The sequence below is a fragment of the Harpia harpyja genome, chromosome 1, assembly GCF_026419915.1.
Source record: "Harpia harpyja isolate bHarHar1 chromosome 1, bHarHar1 primary haplotype, whole genome shotgun sequence".
NCBI lineage: Eukaryota > Metazoa > Chordata > Aves > Accipitriformes > Accipitridae > Harpia > Harpia harpyja.
Genome location: NC_068940.1, coordinates 107329616 through 107345717, shown reverse-complemented (window position 1 = coordinate 107345717; position 16102 = coordinate 107329616).

Below are 16102 nucleotides of genomic sequence, written 5' to 3'. Positions count from 1 at the left end.
AGACCAAGAACACATTCCTTGTAAATAGCTTCCAGCACAAATCTGATTCATTCACAAATTAACAGACATCTTTTCCACTGGCCTGGGATCAGAAAATGAAGCTTTTTATTCACACTTCCTGGTTCTTATTTGATCTCCATTCTTAAAGACTATCCCCTTGAAGTTTAGTTGGCAAAAGATGTGATTAAATGAAGGATGGAGGACAGCATCCCATCACTGCTTGGTTTGGGGGAAGCAGCAGTGCCATATGAAGGAGGTGGAGGTGCTAGTTTTCCTGAACCTCTTTGCTGAATGGCATTTTATTTTGAGGGTAAATGTTGCCTTTGCTTATAACAAGAGAAACTTTGTAGACTTCACTGATAGAAGAGATTTTAGGCTTCTGCTCAAAAAATCAAAGTTTTTTTAATAGCAAAAAAAAACAGAAGAAATTTTAGTGTAACTCCAGAGATTTTGCTGTTATCACTGAAACATAGGAAATAATAAGGCACAACTTCATAAAAGTGGCAGGTGCCTAACCAAATTTAGGCACTGACACAGTAAACAGGCAGCTGGGAATTTAGAAGAAGAGGCAGAAGTATGGACACACAAGAAAGAAATGGTTTCCCTTTAAAAAGTAAAGAAATCTGTGCATGCTAGCCTGGTAAGAGACTGTTCATGTTGTCTCTTTCCTACACAACCTGTGCTTTCTGCTATCTATTTGCTGATCTCTCTTTTTCATTATCTCCACTCACAAAAATGCACTTGGACTGAATTTAGTCCTGTTTTGAAAATCAGATTACATTTAATGGGGAAGAGTTTAAAAATGGGTTTACTTCACTAGTTTATCTTAGGCAGGTGCAGAGCCCCTGCTGTATCTCGTGATGGAAGAGCAACCCCCTTTCCACACAGACCCCTGCCCTAGCTGCTAAGGCAACCTTGAGCTATGATGTTAAGAAAAGTCTGAATCTCCTATTCTTTCCAATGAGAGGTGGGGGGGAGCTACTGTTTTGAATTAGTTGTGCTTTTCATTAACTTTGCATGCGTATAAACAGATTAAGTTCAGATACACGTGGACTGAATTTTTTTTTGTTATAATAGAATAACAAGATTAAAGTGATTACAGTAGATATAAAATATCTGGTCTGTACCAAAACATGTGAGACAATGTCTCATGAAGTTGTTCTTGCCACATAAATTAAAATCAGCCTCTCTGTGAGCAGCTGCATAGCCTGATCATTAACTGAAATGCTGAAAACAAAGAACAGAGGGTAATGAATCATGCATAATATTACATGGCATTGCAGGAAAGCAGTTTAGTGGAATATCCACATGGATCAGTGTTAGTTAACATCCTCATTCATGATCTGGCAGAGAAATGAACACAAGCATGAATGAAATTCACAGATCTTACTCAAGTGGGAAGTGCCAAGAATATCCATGAGGACAGAGGATTTGTGGAAAGGGGCCAAAAGAGGTAAGGAGTATGGGCAGCCAACAGCAATCCAAAATGATAATCAGCGAAAAAGAGAGCTGGGAATTACCCATGCCAAAAGAGATGTAAGGGAGATCAAATTAAACAAAGCTGCAAAATGCGAAAATGCCTGTGTGGATCTACAGTGGAAAAGAGAAGCAACAGCACTCTCATGGCTCTATTTTTGCATAAAAGGTGAAAAGAATCACTAGAATTTAAATAAATACGGGAGACACAAAGATGGCTTTTGGTGTCTATTCAGCCATTGAGCAAGGTATGTAGAAGGGATTCCCAGCATTTGCTATCCCAAAAGATCAGTAAAACACTGAGAAGTGTTTCATAAATATATGAAAAGTAAAGACATCATAAGTTACATGTTTGAAGGGAGAAAAAAAGAGAGGTGCTGCCTGATGAGAAGAGTCTGAAAGATCTTTGATAGCCATTACGTAGGGTAAGTATGGGTCTGAATGCCACAGGGGTCACGCTCTCCTTGTCTGCGGGCGGAAGGTCTCCTGCGAGTGCTAGCGGACACTTCTGTTCAATGATACACAGACTCCTGAATTTATTGCTCCTGGGAAGCTGCCATCAAAGCAAGAGGAAGGTAAAAAAGAGGAAGCAGTATGCTGGAAGGTTTAACAGAGAAACAAGAGGATGATTAATTACAATTTCCATGCAATCCCCTTGGGACTTGATGATGGGTCCTCAGTGGAAGCTACTCTGTAACCGGCAGGAAAATGAAAAAAATTAGACCAGGTTTTGTCAACCAAAGGGCGGCTTTCCACCCTCCAATTTCCTGGCAAGTCACCATGTGTTAATATCTTGTAGAGATGTGCCAAAAAAGGTGCACTGTTCAGTTTGTAGCCTCCCAGACCTATGAACTTACAAATTACAGTTGGCAATCAATGAGTTTGACACATATAGAGGGCAATAGGAATAGACCAAGGAGAAGGGAAAGGGCTGGAAAGAAAAGACTGAAGAAGTTGGAGAAAACGGGTGGACGGAGAGAGGAAGTGAGGCAGTGCTCATTTTGGTATTTTCTTAGACTAATTTTTAAAAGCAGTGTCCTCATTAACGAGTTTAGACAAGCACAATAGAAAGTCAATCTTGCTGGACAACTGTTAAGTCTGGCTTTCAATACTGTAATGCCGGAAAATTAAAAAGAAAACATATTTATCCTTTGGTATGGTGCAGTCTGTGGAGACTAGTTCTTCATGCTTTCATCCTTTAGCTCTGAAAAAACAAATGAGCACAGAAGCATATTAACTATAAAAGGTGACAGACACAGAAAGTTTCCTGTCTGTAAGAGAACTGCAAGGGAATAACTGCATTGAGATGTGTGGCATAAATCTGGCTTTAAAATTCAAGATTTTCAATGCTTGAAGCAAGATCAGAACCAAGCCTGGCTTCTGTAAAGATTTTGATTTGGGGCTGGGGGGGGAAATATTTCCAAGGGAATGAGTGATTTGGGGGGGAAATCAGTTTTTGGAGCCCAGTCTTAAATATCTTTTAGTAATGCAGAGCTCTGGGTTTTTCAAAATCAGATTTCTTTTAATATAATTCAAGCAGAGCTAAAGCAGAGTCACCCCAAATCACTATCATTAATGCCAGCTCTCCACATCAGAAAACTTGAATATGGGTCTCTCTTCATAGGTCATGGTTCAGTTTCAGAATTCTCTCTATAATAACTTCATCTGGGAGAGAGGGGCATATCACCTGACTTTTATGGCATTAGGAAAGAGATTTACATTCTCAAAATCCCTCCTGAATACTCATGTAAAAATTATCTTTTCCCTGCCTGCTTGAATAGTTTTCCTAGGGGTAAGCAGCTGCTTTGTCTCACTTCATCTCCCATCTCCATCTCAGCTCTCTGCCTTCCCCTCTGCTTCTCAGCACTTCAGCATTTAGTCTTTCTCCTACAACTCTGCACCAGGGCAGATAAGTTGCTTCTTATCAAATTCATAGAAGATACAGGTTGAATCAAAACTGTGGCAGAGTTTCCTGGTCGTTGTAACTTCACCTCTTCTTGCACTGCAGCAGCCCAAGTGAGTCAAAATGGCATTGAAATCTGGTTCTGAAAACAAGCACATCCACCAAAAAAATGTTATCAAAGCTCTTGTTTGGATGAAATTTTCCAACATCACTGTTTTTCAATGCAAAATTTAATTTTTACTTGAATTTTCTGTTTTGTAGAAAAATGCAGTTTCCTAGTGTGTGTGTGTGTGTATTTCTTTGTACGTGGATTTTAGCATTCATTATCTTGCCAAGAGTTTATACAGGGAAATAGATAGATACAGGTGGAGATCTATTAATGACCGTAGTATTGTTGTCAATGCTTGTGGGGAGAGAAAGTAGAACAAGTTTTTTCGCACAGTGTAATCTAAATTTCTTTCCACTAGGTAAAGGCTGCCCTAGCCATGCTAAGCTGTGCTTAATGTAGCCACTCTGTTTCCTTGGCAGACTGTCACATCGAGTTTACCTCAGATCCCAAGTCTCCTGCTCCAAATTCTCTCATTATGAAAATTACAGGGTACATCTTGGCCTTGTTTGCCCAACCTGACTGGCTGTTTTTGCCTCCCTCAAGCACCCAGTTATGAAATCCCCTCCTCCCCTAACACATACACTCGCACGCTCACACACACATATTACTCGACAAGACTCTATTTTAAATGCTAATAAATGTCTATGGCTGATTTTGTTTGCTTTTCTGGTTAACCATCTTTACTACTCCACCTCATCGTCTCTTTTTCCAGGAAGAATGTTCCATGTTGACCCCACAATTAAATTCCAGACAGCCTGTGAATTCAGCACTAGGGGAGTTCTTGGGTGATTTCAGCTATTATGAAAGATAGACGAAAGAAACCCAACTCTTGGTTGCTTCCAAGGTGCACAAACTATATCTGACCACCCAAACACAAGGCAATGTTCCTTCCAGTTATTGGGGGGGGGGGGGGGGGGGGGGGGGAAGCTCAACTCAGACACTGTGGGAGCCTCTTTTTTTGGAAAGGCAAAGGCTTTTAGTACAAACCAAAGCCACAGGAGGTCAACCCAAACTATGAATGCAAGAAAAGAGACATATGTGGTTTCCTACTTTTAATAAGCTCCCACCTGATCCCAAGGGACTTTTTTATATTTTAACTACATATGGGACCTAGGATCTCTATCACAGAACAGTAATTTGCAAATTAGGACATCTACTTTGAGGAAATTAAAGCTCCATTTAGCTGAAGCATAATCATGCCACTGTGTTTTATCAAGCTCGTCTTTATTCTCCATTGGACTCAGCTCCACAGTCCACTGCTAAGCCAAAGTATCATTTTGAAACTCCAAACGGGGGTAGGACGCCAAAGCTGACATTACCTTCCACCTAAATGTCCTTTCATTTAGAGCTGCTGTACCCAGAATTACCTGAAAGCATGGGGAAAAGGGACTTCCACTTTGTCAGGAGACCAAAGTTGGGACAGTTTGGGAAGAAGCCCCACCAGGGTGGAGAGTTATGAGGAAAGGAGAGAGGAGAAGGCAAGAGCAGATACTTTGGGACAAGCTGCCCCAGCTGCCTGAGCAGATTCCCCACTTTGACTCAGCCCAGACACAGTCCTAGCCATAGTTAGGACTAACCATAGCATCTTTGGCCCATGAGGCTTCATTAGGAAAGCGAGTAGGAAAGAGGGCAGATTTAGGAAAGAGGGTAGATTTAGATTAGATGTAAGGAAGTTCTTCCCTGTGAGGGTGGTGAGCCACTGGAACAGGTTGCCCAGAGAAGCTGTGGATGCCCCATCCCTGGAAGTGTTCAAGGCCAGGTTGGATGGGGCTTTGAGCAACCTGGTCTAGTGGAAGGTGTCCCTGCCCACGGCAGGGGGTTGGAACTAGATGATCCTTAAGGTGCCTTCCAACCCAAACCGTTCTATCATTTTATGATATATGATTTCATATGTGTACTTTTTGGTATAGCTGGGAGAGATTCATATTTGGAAGATGAACATGCTCAGAGATAAAAGTGATGGACATACTTATCAAGGAGACAGGTAGGCAGGTAGGTATGTAGGTAGAAAGAAAGAAAAAGAGAGCGAGAGCGAGAGAGGGAAGGATGAAGAAAAAGATATGAAGTTTTGTTCTAGTCTGACTAGATATCCTACAAGAATAGTGCTGAAGATTGTAATAATTTCCACACCACCATCTGTTCGGAACTAGGAAGACCAGCATCACAAAGAAGACTAAAACCAAACTGACTTATAAAAGCAGAGAAATTTTTGCTCCACTTCATTTAAAACTTCAAAAGAGGACATTACAAGTTTAGGCTAAAAACTTGGCAGGAGTTCAGCTTGTGCCGTATGCTATCCAAATGTATTCAACCCTCCTAGACCCTGAGTGTGCAAGACAGCTGGAAGAAGAGCAGTCACAGCATGGAAGGAATGAGGATCTCGTGGTTAAGCCGTTAGACAAGGCCCCAGGAGATCTGTTCTCATTCTTCAGTTTGTCCACAGACTCCCCACATGAATGTAGGCAAGCGGTTTAATCTCTCTGGGCCTCCCTTCACTTCTGTGATGAAAACATACCAATGATCCAAATAGCTTAGAGCCAAAAGGAGCTGACATGAGTGGCCACCGAGTCCAGTTCTGCACGATGCAAACACTAACTCTTTTATTAAACCCAGCCTCTTTCTTGCCTTGCCTATTAAGAACAGAGTCTTCTCCGTGGCAGGGCTTTCTCTTATTGCTTATACATAAAAGCCCAGAGTCATCCATTTGGCTGTGTGCACTAAAATGAGACGCCTAAATTAGGACCTTACACAGTCAAGACTCTTTCCAGTTATTGGAGAAAGGCATCCAGGGAGTAAGTCAGATGTGTAATGGGCTGAACCATCTTCAGGAGCTACCTGTTATTCTCCAAAGGAGAGAGAGAGTCTGTGGTGATTGCACTCCAAACACACATATCTTCGTTGAATGTGGAATACATCCAGGATGATGCATTTAGCATACTGCGACCTTGATGTTTCTGTAACACATTGATGTGCACAGGCATTATATATGCAATTCACAGAGACAGATAAAAGTTGCAAAATTTGGATGAAGTTACAGTACATCATGAAGTCAATAGACATCTTTGGATCTGTGATTTTTTTCCGCCACTAATGAAGGTAGAAGAATATGTGGTAAATTCAGAGTCTGATTTCTCAAATTAATAAATATTTTTTATTATGTTTTAAGTTATTTCTCTTCTTGACTGTGAATAGTTGAGGGCTGTACTGAGCCCATAGCCTGTTGAGCTTTCTCTCTGTAAATCTCTAATTAGGACATACCAGTAAGGTCTTTGTCATTAGGAGGTCCTTGGGCAGGAGCCACGCTTTAGTATTGCATATCACCCCTCACGCAATTAAATCCTGGCCCATGGCTGGAACAGGTAGGCACAACGGCTGTTTCAGAAAGACTACTTGGACACCTGGATTTATGCAAGGGAAGAACAATTGAGACTGCCAAGTCCAGAGCTATGAGAACTGGTTGCACTATTGGGAAAGGGCAGCAAGAACTTACTAAGACTATCTGTTTCCAAAATAACACAGTCTATTCACAAATTCTGTAGCAAACACATTGAACCTTTATGCTGCAGGAGATTTCCGAACAGGGCCCTGTGGAAAAAGGACTAATAATATAGACTATATGGGAGCTTTTAAAGTCCTATCTTCAGCAAAAGTAGATGAAAAAGGACACTTTCCTTTAGCTTCTCTTTCACCTCCAGACTCTAAAGCCTCGCCTACACTGAAGAAAATATTTGCAAAGGCTGTAGCATTTGGTAACAGTGGCTTTTTTACCTGCTTCTAGCCCTAAGAACTGCCACATCTTATATAAAGAGGCAGAGTTCTCAAAGAGGACTGGAGCAGTTTTACAGTTGGCAAAGAGTGGACACGAAGTGGTATGTGCAGCCCATTGGGACCAGAGGGTAACATGTCTACACTGATGTCCTCCATCACTGCAATTGCTCTCTGCAAATGACCTCAGGGCTGATTCCAGGATGTTTCTCTCTGACAAGCTGTCAGGCCTCCAGCTTTTTTAAAACATATATAGACAGGCTGAGGTTTGCTCTCTCACCCTTTGGGTGACAAAGCAGCCATCCTAAGTCTTCATGCTGTTCAAGGAGAGGAAGAGGTAATGCTGTTAGGTGGAAAATGCACCAAGTGTTCCCCCATCCATGGCAAAAGGCAGCTCTCAGTATTCCCTCGCTGATGGCAGGTTAAACCACTCTAGGTCTCTCCTAACCACAGAAATCTGTCAGTCAGGAATACAGAGAAAACAGTGAGTTTATTGCTCTGCTCCAAGTTGCACTGATCAGGCACGGAGTTCCCGCTGCAGAGGGACTGCTGAACAGCCCCGTTCCCATGATTTGCTTCACGTTATATTCCCTTTTCCTCCCTTTTCTCCTCTGAAGTTTTCCCCTTTATAATCTCCAAGCCTTCCTGTATGACCAGCACTTCTCTGTTTGCATCTTCCCCGTTGCCTCTGGCTTTGTTACTTTTATAGCTTTATTTAGTATTTATGATATTGTTCTGCTGTTAAATTCCCTCTTTTTCATCAAGTCTGTTAAGCTGGTATTCCCCTCCCCCCTTTTTTCTATTTGTAGTGTCAGGGTGAGCCATCTGCATATGTATAACTGTTCAAATGTTATCTGTGACATCTTGAAATTTCCTCATATTATTACCTTATTAGCTTCCCCGTTGGTCAGGATCTGATACCTGCCTACCCCACCTACATGCACTGAACACAAGAACGAGCCAACCAGTTGCAACTTCCTCTTGCTTCCTCACACACAGAGCTCAAAACTGGTATTCCTCAATGACCACATGGTCCAGAAGCAGCTTGTCAGCTCAAGCTGTCCTCCGTTAGGTGGGTCTTGCGCAGGCGAAGGGTGATATGGTGGGGAAGAAGTCACAGAGCAGTGGTGCAAATGAGCAGTGAGTCACCTAGGGAGATCCTGCTCGCAGAGGACCCAGCCAGGGCATCTTTCCCCCAGGTTCATTCTTCTGCCAAAAGAGAGGTTTGAAAAGACCCGTTAAGTGTATTTATGTGTCTGTTCTTTCATACAACTGACATCTTGGACACAGAGTCCCTGTCACACGGAGCTTTGTAATATAGGAATGAAGATGCTTGTGAGGTCTGGTAGAGTAGTGGCATTGGTTGTCACACGGACGTTGCTACAGAAAGACAAAGAAACCGTAGAAAAATGTACTTGTTTCTGGTGAAAAATCGTGAAAGAAAAAGGTAAGTACTCTAAAGCAGCACTGCTGGGGCAGGTTGAGGGAAGCCTTTCTTTTCGTTGGCTTTCACTAGGTGACAGACTGGGACAGGGAAGGGTTGAGTCACCCGAAGTGCAGGAAGCTCTTGCTGGCTGGATGAAAGAAAACAGAGGGCTGCCATCAGCAGAAACAGGAGGTGCACAGTTAGGAGCATAGATGTACGGTTGCCATGTCAATCAGTCCTCCTTTTTCATTAAATGCTTGCCTGCATATGAACAGTCCCAACATACATAGATAAGGCTTCATGACCCTTTAATGTAAACAACTCATTTCAGTCTCTTAATGCTGATGCTGACACTGAATTGTCTGTGCAGAAAGATCCTATGAAGGCGTTTAGCTTCTTTATTTAAATAGAAAAAGTGAACATGATCCAGCAGTTTCCACAAATAAGGTAAGGGAAAATATTTTGCTTTGCCCAAGTTAAAAAAAAATTATAAAAGGAAAAATTGGAATCTGGAGTCATGTCTCTTTCTAAAATAAAATTCACACATATTTGGCAGAAATAGAAGCCTTTGCAAATCGCCCTTTGCATGAGAGATTTGCAACTATCATGTAAATCCTCCATTTCTACTGAGCACATGTCGTTTAAGCCCAGCCAGCAGCAAAGCACCACCAGGCTGCTCACTTACTCCTCCCCCCCGGTGGGATGGGGAGCAAAAAAAGAAAGAAAAGCTCTCAGGTAGAGACAACGACTCACTCACCAACTATGGTCACAGGCAAAAACACATACTCGACTTGGGGAAAAAAAACCCACAACAATTGAATTTGTTACCAATCAAATCAAAACAAGATAATGAGAAATAAAATCAAATCTTAAAACATCTTCCCCTCACTCCTCCCTCCTTCCTGGCTCAACTCCACTCCTGATTTTCTCCACCTCCTCCCCCCCAGGGGCACAGGGGGACAGGGAATGGAGGTTGGGGTCAATTCATCACACCTTGTCTCTGCAGCTCCTTCCTCCTCAGGGGCAGGACTCCTCACTCTTCCCCTGCTCCAGCGTGGGGTCCCTCCCACGGGAGACAGTTCTCCACAAACTTCTCCAATGTGAGTCCTTCCCACGGGCTGCAGTTCTTCACGAACTGCTCCAGCATGGGTCCTTTCCACGGGCTGCAGTCCTTCAGGCACAGCCTGCTCCAGCGCGGGATTTCCCATGGAGTCCCGGCCATCTTGGGGGACATCCCCCTGCTCCAGCGGGGGCTCCTCTCTCCCCGGGCTGCAGGTGGGCATCGGCTCCCCCGCTCCCCTCCATGGGCTGGGGGGGGACAGCCTGCTGGCTCACCACGGGCTGCAGGAGCATCCCCTCCTTCCCTGCTCCTCCTCCCCTGCCTTCTGCACGGACCTTGGTGTTTGTAGGGGCGTTTCTCTTACATTCCACTCCCCTCTCCACTACAGGGTCTCCTTCTTAACCATGTTCTCCCAGAGGTGCTACCACCGTCGCTGATTGGGTCAGCCTTGGCCAGAGGTGGGTATGACTTGGAGCCAGGGAAGATTCTAGCAGCTTCTCACAGGAGCCACCCCTGTAAGCCCTCCCCCACTACCAAAACCCCACCACAAAACCCCAAAACTGCACACTGTATTCTTACCAGACACTTCTGTGGTCAACCATCTGTGGGATCCCTCTTCACAAGACATGTCTGCAGCCTCACAGTGACCCTTTGGGAGACTTGGTGCATGCTATAGGTTGGATATTCCAGGGCATGGTTTAGGGGGCGTGGTTAATGGTTGGACTTGATGATCTTGAAGGTCTTTTCCAACCGAAATGATTCTATGATTCTATGATTCTATGATATTAAACAAATATAGCTGAACCTTCTTTCTTTCATTCATCCTAGCTATGCTGCTACACATTGAGCGTGGTTTCAGAGGACTTTCCCTCCATTTTCATAGAATCATAGAGTCATATAATCATTTAGGTTGGAAAAGACCTTTAAGATCATCAAGTCCAACCACTAACTTAGCACTGCCAAGTCCACCACTAAACCTTAGGGACACCTAAGGACACCACATCTACATGTCTTTTAAATACCTCCTGGGATGGTGACTCAACCCCTTCCCTGTGCAGCTTGTTCCAAGGCTTGACAATTCTTTCAGTGAAGAAATTTTTCCTAATATCCAATCTAAACCTCCTCTGGCACAATTTGAGGCCGTTTGCTCTTGTCCTATCACTTGTTACTCTCCTTTTTTTCCTGAGTTCCAGCCAAGGCTCTCTGTTCAGCCAGACCAGTCTTCTTCCCTGCCAGCTCGTCTTTTGGCACATGGGGACAGCCTGCTCGTGCACCTTTAAGATTTCCTTCCTGAAGAACGTCCAGCCTTCCTGGACTCCTCTGCCCTTCAGGACTGCCTCCCAAGGGACTCTGTCAACCGGGCTCCTAAACACGCCAAAGTCTGCCCTCAGGAAGTCCAAGGTGGCAGTTCTGCTGACACCCCTCCTTACTTCTCCAAGAACTGAAAACTCTATCATTTCGTGATCGCTATGCCCAAGACGGCCTCCAACCATCACATCACCCACAAGTCCTTCTCTGTCCACAAACAACAGGTCCAGCAGGAATCCTTCCCTAGTTGGCTCCCTCACCGACTGTGTCAGGAATTTTTCTTCCACACACTCCAGGAACCTCCTAGGCTGTTTCCTCTCTGCTGTATTGTATTTGCAGCAGACATCTGGTAAGTTGAAGTCCCCCACGAGAACAAGAGCTAGTGATTGTGAGACTTCTCCCGGCTGCTTATAGAATATTTCATCTGCCTCTTCATCCTGGCTGGGTGGTCTATAACAGACTCCCACCAGGATACCTGCCTTGTTGGCCTTCCTCCTGATTCTTACCCATAAACACCCAACTCTATCATCACCATCATTAAACTCTAGACAATCGAGACACTCCCTGACATACAGGGCTACCCCACCACCTCTCCATCCTTGCCTATCCCTTCTGAAGACTTTATAGCCATCCATTGCAGCACTCCGGTTGTGCTAGTCATGCCACCATGTTTCCGTGATGGCAACTGTATCATAGTTTTGCTGCTGCACAATGGCTTCTAGCTCCTCCTGTTTGTTGCCCATTTTTCTCCTTTGAGATCCTAAGGATGCCCAGCACTGGGAGGAATGGGAAGAAAGCCTTTCTCTCTTATCTTCTCAAAACCTGCTGGCTGGTGCCTAGGCAAGCTGCAGAAGAGGAGCACTAAACCTCAGAGATGAGGACAAAAGTCAAAGGAAGAGAAGGTGGCAGGAAAAAAATGTGGAGGGAGGCAAAGCAGTAGGATGAAGAGCCCAGTCAAGATCAAGACCAGATCATATCAAGACCAGAGCTTTGATATGGGAAATTACTATAAGGAGTATTCATCCAAGCAAATGTACAAACTGGACATCTCTGGCCTCTCTTTATGGTCTATGGATACTCAAGAGGGGATTTCATCTCCTCTTCCCTCCTTGTAGTTTTGCAGATTTTCCTTTTCTTTTAGAGATACCTTATACCACTCAAAGCAGCAGGAAAGCAAGCAGCTTAAACTCTGCTGGTTTGACTAGTGCTAATCAGCACATCTTCATTGAGAATGTCTACATCCATGTGTTCCCACTAGGCTACTTGTGGAGCAGCTGAACACTCAAATCATGTCTTTTTATTACCTCTACAGTTTTCTGTAAAGCACTAACCTGGTTCGACACAACCTGACAGACTGCTTCCAGTGGATCCTTCTGCCTGAGGGATGCTGAATAAATTGTCTGCTGCTTGGGGCTCCAGTCAGACTGGTCTGGTCGTAGGGTCCTTGATGAAGTTCAGTGAAGATTCACTGAACAAAGGGTGAGATTCACCTCCTCCTACAGCAGACTTCTAAAGTAGGGCTGATGCAAAATACCCCTAAAATGTCTATTTCTCAGCATTGATTGTAAAGAGAGGGATAATGAATTCAGCTGGAGACATCTACATTATGAACAGCAAAAGCTAGCTGAGATGACACTTGCTTTTGCCAAGACCTTGCGCAGTTTGCTTACCGCCTGATGATACACACATTCACACCTCGTACCTTTTCCCTGGGACTAACTTTTGAAATGGCAGAAAATGTAACCTTCTCTGACATTGCCCTTTAAAAACTCCCAATGTATTAGCTTGAAGCAACACCAAGAGCTTGCTGGTGGTGGTTTCTCTGTAGATTTGCTTCCCTGTGTAAAGCTCAAGACAGGGTCAACCGGTTAATAGTATTAACAAGGGTGAGATCTGCAGTGGCTGTTTAACATGAAAGACGTAAATGTCACGCAAGTAGGGACGAGACCCTAGGACTCAGGTCAATGCTCCCATTGCCTGAGCCGGTGAACCAGCACGATTTTGCCCCTTTTCTCAGTGTTTCCATTGGGTTCACATTCCTGGTCAGCCAAGGGGGCAGCTCTGGCAGGACCGAGGGAACAAGACAGTTCCTAGCACTGTGCCTTGCCAGGTGGGCTGCAGTGAATATGTTTAGCAAATGCTGGAGGCAGTTCAGGCAGAAATCAACACATTCCCATTCCTTTTGAAAAGCTCTTTGCAGACATGAACTTGCATGGCAATTCTTTTTTTTCCCTTGAAGCAACCTATCTTTTAACCAGTACTAATTTGGCCTAAGCTCTTTTTAATTACTATAAAAAGGCTCCCAAAGCCCTGTGGCAAGAAATTATTAGAGACCAGCTGTGACTAATTACATTCTTCAATTTCACAGGACACAGCTCCAGTAAGACTGTTTATTGTTACTCTCTTTGTTCTTTAAAGCCAAGTTGAATTTCAATCTGGCCTTGGAAGAGGTCAACTCTCTCACTTTTCCCATGTGAGAAAAGTGAATCCCATAGTTTTCTTTCCAAATAAAAGCTTAGTTTCAGTCATACTGCCTTCCCCTAGACTTCCTGCTACAGAATGCTATGGATACTTTCCTGTATTTCCCCAGTAAAACATGTTTTTCTCTCAATGGGTTGACCTGGGCTCCAAAACCCACAGCATTTGATTACCTGAACAAATCTTTCCAGGATGGTGTACCCAGGCAAAGGGGTTTTGCACTGTTTTTTCCACCTATCCCCAACTGGTAACTGATAATAATATTCACAACCTGGTAAGTGTTGGGAATTGAGCAGGAAAATCGCACTGTTGGCTCCCACTGCTCTCCATTTCACACATTTATGTCATTGCTCTGTGTTGCAATGTGAGCTGGCTCTCCAGTGCAAGAGTTATTTTCACCAGTCTATCATGGCCCAGCTGTGAGTTTAGGTCTCTGTGTGACAGATGTACCTGGTTGTCCTGTTCTGAAGACTATTCACTCACATTACTTGTTGATGGGATATTTGAGGGGAAGAGATGGTAAAAAGAGTATCACTCACTCAAAATGATGCTAATTAGCCAGTCTGGCATCACTGTCCACTACATCATACAATTTTCTTTACTTTCTCCAAGGCACAAGACATGCAATGGTACTATCATAAGCATTGATGTCCCATACAAAAGACTTTATCGACATTTGATAACCGTTAATCATATGAGGTCGAGCAGCACACATGCTAGCAGTCCAGTGGCTCAAATTTTGGGGGTTTTACCACCTTCTGTATTTATGTGTTGCTACTGCACTAGGTCTAGAAGTTTGTCTGGTATCAAAAGTTGGAACTGACTTGTGAGCACTGAAATTCTCTCTCTTCTTCCCCTAAAAAGTGACACTGAAGGGGTTAATCAAGCCGGGCAGCTGGAGTAGACATACCACTAACTTGTTCCCTTTAATTACTTTGCAGGGCATGAGGGAAGAAATGTTGCCCCTAGGACCAGAGCGCTTTATGGCAGGGCAAGTGGAATAAACCAGGAAAGCAACATCACTAATTAACTTGCAGTGAGCTGCAGCACAACCCGTGACTTCGTGAGGAGGAACTGAAATAGCTGTTGAATTACTCTCATGACCTTGTTATCTCGTGCTAGTGCACCAACTGAGGACATGGGAAAAGGAAGGGCTGCTTCAATGTGAGTGAAACAACAGATCAACTATGGCATCTTTAATCTGCATGGGCTTTCAAACCACAATTTTCATATATCTTCAATGACTCTTCAAATACACAGGTCTCTCGGTTTTACTTACAGTGCAGACCATTCATGGAGGAAGATATCCAGGTAACAATCAGCAGTGGGTATCAATTAGCAGCCCAGTAGAATAGCGTATAAACTAATTTGGCTCCCTGAACAGATGAGAAATCTACGTAAATGTGCTCATGCAGAGCTCCATGTTATGGGAGCTAGCTGGGTCCTGCAACCTCAGTTTATAGTAAGATGGTATGGGTATCTCTATACCATGTGCCAGTCTTGTAGGAGTAGCTGGTTGGAATTCATCCCACCCAGCTTCAGATGTTTACATCTGGGCTCTTGCCCGGGCCCCTTTTGTACCACTGAAGAGAAATAGGCACTTCCAAGGCAAAACTTATTTGCCTCATTTTAGTCCTATTCTTTTTGATGAGGTGAATCAAACTATCAACGTCTTGAATGAAATTCAGTTGCCTGGATATAAGTACTTGGTACCACTTCAAATGTCAGCTGAAACCCTCACAGGTCTGGCTTCCAGCTGCTGACAGATCCTCTGTCACATGTACCAGCCCTGTATGGATGTCTCAGCTCCCTCTAACATCTCGAATGGCATTAAGCAACTGAACTTTGCCTTCTCCTTTTGGATAACTGTTGGTCACCCATTGCTATGTACATTCAGCTGGTTTGCTGTCATCATGTAACCATACCTGAGCTAGCTTCAAAACAGCTACCACAAAGCCTGCCGACCATGTAGCCCTGAGTTTGTGGAACATCTTCCTTTCTGTTCGGATGGGTTTTGCTTTCTTCCACGGTTGTATCAACAACAGGGCCTGATCTAGGTGGGTTAAAATCAGTTTGAGTGGGCCTACCTGATGATGTGTTACAATTCTGATGTCAAGGCAGACCTCTGTTATAGAAAGGGTTAATTTGTTAGCCCTGACTCTAAAAGACAAGCAGCACATAAATGGGCTGAGGTAGGCATTTTGAGCTGGCTTAGACTGAGAAAGGGAACACCCATGTGGGGAACATATTGGTCTTCATATATCTAAGAGGGTGTTTGAAGAAGAAATAAATAATCTGTTTTCCAAGACCCATGGAGAATAGAATAGGAAGTCATGTTCTTAACTTGGAGTAAAGAGATTAAGATTAGGCTTTAAGAAGCCTCCCATCTCTAATGGAGTGAAAAATGAGGCACTGGAAATAATTGTGTGGGTATAGGTGGGGAATCTCCCTTACAAAATATCTTTAAGGGTAGGTTTGGCAAACATCTGTCAGAAATCATGTCACTAGGAAGAAGGGGCTAACTAGTCCTCTGGAGGATTTTCTTCAGTTCTGTGATTCTGTGATTCCGCTCTGGAA